We start from the raw sequence: 5,596 nt of genomic DNA, 5'->3' as shown, positions 1-5,596 counted from the left end.
TCCACCTGCCCCCTCCTCTACCCTCCTTCCTATCCTCTATGACCCAGCCACCACAAGCCCTTAGAGACCCTTTCACTGATCACCTCTTTTTTAGGCCCCCATTCTGTCATTATTGTTACTGGAAAAGGGTCCCGATCCAGACCCCAAGAGAGGAGAAGATGTCGCTTAAGAAAGAATTCCGAGGCCAGGCATGGTAGCTCACGCCTGTAATCCCAGCACTTTGGGAGGCCATGGCAGGTGGATCACCTGAGGTCAGGAGTTCTAGACCAGCCTGGCCAACATGGCGAAATCCCGTCTCTACTAAAAATACAAAAATCACCTGGGCGTGGGGGTGGGCGCCTATAATCCCAGCTACTCAGGAGGCTGAGTCAGGAGAATCACTTGAACACGGGAAGTGGAGGTTGTAGTAAGCTGAGATGGCACCAGTGCACTGCAGCCTGGGAGACAAGAGGGAAACTCCATCTAAAAAAAAAAAAAGAAAAAAGAAAGAATTTCCAGACGAATCCACAGAGTAAAGTGAAAGCAAGCTTATTAGAAAAGTAAAGGAACAGAAGAATGCCTACTCCACAGGCAGGGCAGTGGTGTGGGCTGCTCAACTAACTACACTTGTAGTTATTTCTTGATTATATTTGAAACAAGGGGTGATTATTCACCAGTTTTCCGGGAAAGTGGTGGGCAATTCCTGAAACTGAGGGTTCCTTCCCGCTTTAGACCAGATAGGGTAACTTCTCAATATTGCCATGGGACTTGCAAACTGTCAGGGCACTGATGGGAGTGTCTTTTAGCATGCTAATATATTATAATTAACATATAATGAGCAGTGAGGATGACCAGAGGTCACTTTCAGGACCATCTTGGTTTGGGTGGGTGTTAGCCAGGTTCTTGACCTCATGCTGTTTTATCAGCAAGGTCTGTGTGATCTGTACCTTGTGCTGACCTCCTACCTCATCCTGCGACTTAGAATGCCTCACCTCCTGGGAATGCAGCCCAGTAGGTCTCAGCCTCATTTGACTCAGCCCCTATCCAAGATGAACTCTCTCTGGTTCAACACCTCTGTCATGATGAGTTGCCTGCCCCGGAAATGTCCTTCTGTTTTCAGCCTCGTGACCACTTAACGGCTTTGAAGGCTCAATTCAAATGTCATCTCCATGAAGCTTGCTCTAACCTCTCGTTTCCACGGGGTGAAGAGAAACACTCCAGTTTTTGTATTCCAATGGAACCCTGTTTGGATACCTATCCCAACACTGCTAAAATTTCAGGGCAATTATTTCTTCCATGTCTGTCTTCCCTCATAATATTGAGGACAGCATGACGGTAAAGAGCATGTCTCATTTATCTCTGATTTTCTAGTGCCAAACACAGGGCCTGGCATACAGTAGGTACTAGGAAGGAAGGAAGGGAGTGAAGAAGGAAGGAAGGAAAGAAGGGAGGGAAGGAAGGAAGGGAGGGAGGGAAGGAGGGAGGAAGGAAGGAAGGAAGGAAAAGGGACGGATGGAAGGAGAAAACCAGATATTGTTATAATGTATGATTGTTTCATTTTTTTAATTTTTATTACTTCCAGAAAGAAAGATGTGGTTAAATTTTTATCATAATTTCTATAAAATTTGTTCTATAGAAACTGTTTCTATAAAATAAAATGAACCTAACAACCAAAGACAATTCAGAAATTCAACTAGCATTGTTAGAAAAAGGTAAATATTTATTTGTTCTCATATTGTAAGATGTGGCCACTGGTGAGATATCTCAATCTTTTTTTTTTTTTTTTTTTTGAGACAGAGTCTCACTCTGTCGCTCTGGCTGGAGTGCAGTGGTGCAATCTCAGCTCACTGCAACCTCCACCTCCCAAGTTCAAGCGATTCTCCTGCCTCAGTCTCCTGAGTAGCTGCACATCTCCATGCCCAGCTAATTTTTGTATTTTTAGTAGAGTCGGGGTTTCATCATGTTAGCCAGGATGATCTTGATCTGACCTCATGATCTGCCTGCCTCGGCCTCCCACAGTTCTGGGATTACAGGCATGAGCCACAATGCCTGGCCAATATATCTCAATCTTAAGACTAAAAAAAAAATCTCTTGTAACTGTAATGGACATTGGCCATGCTTCTGGCTGTCCAGATGCCAAATTCCCCTATGTATAAGTCTTCCGGGGAGGCAGGGCCCTCTTCCTCTATAGTGGCTACAGAATGGGGTACCCATATTCCCAGCATGCCTTGCAGCCAGGGCACAGCCCCATGTATGCACAGCACTCACCAATTATATGTACCCATAAGGAGCAGGAGCTGGTGATATTCAGATGTGAGAACAGAGAGTAATTCTTGGTGGTGACAATGGTACTAGCAATATCTGAGTCCAGCATGGGCAGCCGGACAGAATACACTGACTGGTGGTAACACCGGCACAGCAGTGTCCTCACGGCCGATTCTGCAGATGAATGTTAGCCAAGGATAGGAGGCGCTGCATCCCATCGTTTCTGCCCAGTTCCCAAGCCTGCTCCTCCAGCTGTCCCAGCGGTTCTCTGAGCCAACTAATGTATTTTCAGTAATTTCCTTTCATGTTACAATTCTTTCTGTTGCAGCTAACAAAACCGAAAGATCCAGGAACTCTTTGGTGGTTCATAAATGCTTCTGGTTTTAGCTATTTGTGCTACCAGTGTGCATGGTTTACATGAGTCCAGTTGATAAAATATGTAATTCGCTGGTGAGTCAGTGGTTAGTACATTCTACATTATTAGAGGAATTTTTCTAGGCAGATTATTTACCACAAAAGCTTCATTAGGGCAGGTTTTCTTGCTTTAAATCACATCCTTCTGCACACAGTGCCTGGTATGTAATAAGTATTCAATGAATACTTGCTGAGTGCTGAGTGGACTAATAAATAACTTTTTAAATCCAAGAGACTATTACCTACTTTTTACTACGTCAAAATGGTACTGTTAAGATAACCTAACGCAAAGAAGAAAACAAATTAGATGGGTTTTAGAGAGCCTCTTCCTACTTGTGATTTGAGGAAGAACGCACTCAGAGCAAAGCTTGCCGACGTTCTAACAACCACTTCAACTGAACAAATATTATTGATCCTTTCCTGGAGGTGCTCACAGTCAAGTGGGGGTTCTTCCATTTGCTCTCTGTGACTCCTGGCCAAACTCGTAATCACGGTCATTCTGAGTTTCCTTATTGATAAAATAGAGATGATAATTTCTCCTTAAAGCATCGTTGCCAAAATCAGAATGCTATCAACGCCCATTTCTTTTTGACTTTATTATATCTGTTTCTACTCTCAGAATCTTCTCCTGAATTCGGTTCGAAATACTCTGCATTATGCACTGAGTGAGTCATTGTGGTTACAAATGAGGAAAAAGCATGTTTCTTTTTTTTTTAATTAGTTAATTTATTTTTATTTTTTTTAGTAAGGGGCTTTCCGGCAAAAACCGGAAATCCTGCTAGACAAATTCTAAAAGGCATGTTTCTAATCTCAAGGAATTGACATCATCAAGGAGACAGATAAGCCAAGGGATCGGTAATTGTGGTCAGAGCAGTGACAGGTACTGCCAAGAAAGTGCAAAGGACGGGCCGGGCGCGGTGGCTCACGCCTGTAATCCCAGCACTTTGGGAGGCCAAGGTGGGCGGATCACGAGATCAGGAGACCAAGATCATCCTGGCCAACTAAAAATAAAAATAAAAAAGTTAGCCTGGTGTGATGGCGTGTGGCTATAATCCCAGTTACTTGGGAGGCTGAGGCAGGAGAATCACTTGAACCCGGGTGGTGGAGGTTGCAGTGAGCCGAGATCATGCCACTGCACTCCAGGCTGGGTAACAGAGCAAGATTCCATCTAAAAAAAAAAAAAAGAAAGTGCAAACGAAAGGCCATTAATGTCAGGAGAGGAGGCTATTGGGGAAGGACTCCTGGAGGACGTATCTGGTCACAGGGAAGGACAATCAGGGAAAAGAGAAAAAAATGGACCTCCAAGAAAAATGAACTTCATGAGCAAAGGCGAATATGGAAGACAGCATTTCAGTGTTTCTAGAAGGTGAGATTCAAGATGGGATTGCAAGGAAACCAAGTCTGCAAAGGGAGGTGGGTCAGATCGTGGACAACCGTATATGTTAGATGAGAAACGTGGGACTGAGGGTAATAGGGAGCCCTAGAGGATTGTACACAGGTAGGCACTTTCAAGACCTCAGTCTGGCCATAGTATGGAGGATGAATATGGAACAGAGGCCAATTTGGAGGTTATCACCCTGATCCAGGGGACAATTTTGGTGGCCCAAACTGGGAAAATGGTGGAAGAAATGAGATGAAAAAAAGCAATATTCTAAATATTCTAAGCACTATTTAGAAATCATTAACCATGTTATAAAAAGGTATATTCATCTCCTCCAGGGTTCACCTTTGTTCTTTTTCCTAAATATTGTCACGGTCTGAAGAGGTTGAATGATGTATGACAGTCACACGTATTCCCCACCCCCCATCTCCAAATAGAATGGAATTACAGCCTATCAGAAACCATGCCCAGCCCCAGATTGTGACAGCATGGGTCCAGACCATCTTTCCTCTCCATTCAAAGGTCACAAAAGTAATGGAAAGGCCTCTAATACTTTTTCATGTCAGGTAACTTTCAGCGTGGTGTGAATTATTCATCTTTCTGGAATTCCTTGTAAAATACTTAATATCTTTCAGACAATCCTACTCAGAAGTTCAAATGAATCTTTAGCTAGGATTTCTTTTCTTATTTTCACTGGACAGCCTGTATCCATTAAAATCAAATAGGAAGAAAGAAGCAAGAAGGATATTAAGGTAAACACATGATAACATGGGCCAGAAATGTGGGGAATGGCTGCCTCATTCTGTCAAGTAGAACTGAGGACAGACAGCTATTTCACAGGGATTTACAGTTCTCACCCCCAAGCAAATCTAATCTCATCCTGGTGTTCACAGGCTAGGCCAGCAGGGCAATAGCCTAAATTCAGAGCCCAGAGATACAGACATGCTGGCTCTGTTCCCAGGAGGCCAGGTCAGGATGAGAATCAATATTTCGATAGCTCAGGATTAGGAAACACACATATCAAATCTTGTCCGCTAGGGAAACAAACATTCAAACCGCAAGACATTCTGTGTCATGCACAGACTGATAGAGAAGAAATGTTTGGCTCAGCTGCAGAAATATACCCATTATTCTTGAATTTTTTGGACTAGTATAAATCACGAAAAAAAAAATCATCAGGATAAGACTGAGGCTGTTTAGAGGATTGCCATGAATAAGATCTTAAAGGCCCCCGTGAGCTGCTTTTCAGGTAACAGGAAGGCAGAGAAGACCTCTAGGCTTATGTTGTCTTATGTTGTTTAGCAAAAAGTCACAGAAATCAGAAGGGGTAGAATTTGGCTTTGATGTAAAGCTGACTTTTCTTAGATTTGACGGACCTCACCTGGGTTTCCCACTACTCAAGCCTTTGGAAAATCCAGACAACCCCAAAGTTAGTCCCAGCCAATTGGGTACCTTTTCCATTTGTATAAAAGGGAAAAAAAGCATGTGCAGGTATAGCGGGTGTCGGGATAAAAGGTCCCATTCACCTTTACCCCCATCTTAAAAATAAGCAACTGC

General features: G+C 43.4%; 1 non-coding gene across 1 annotated transcript; it reads right to left on the bottom strand.

Annotated features, from left to right (window-relative positions):
* Positions 1-3,405: 3,405 nt before the first annotated feature.
* On the bottom strand, positions 3,406-3,465 carry LOC135269340 (U7 small nuclear RNA). The gene has a single exon (XR_010337642.1). It is a non-coding gene; the product is annotated as a U7 small nuclear RNA (small nuclear RNA).
* Positions 3,466-5,596: the final 2,131 nt, after the last annotated feature.

This window comes from Aotus nancymaae, unplaced genomic scaffold (assembly GCF_030222135.1).
Source record: "Aotus nancymaae isolate 86718 unplaced genomic scaffold, 86718_ANA_hifiasm-v0.15.2.pri h1tg000051l, whole genome shotgun sequence".
NCBI classification, from domain to species: Eukaryota; Metazoa; Chordata; class Mammalia; order Primates; family Aotidae; genus Aotus; species Aotus nancymaae.
Note: the sequence above shows the minus strand (reverse complement) of the source record. Positions and strands in the feature narration are given on the sequence as shown.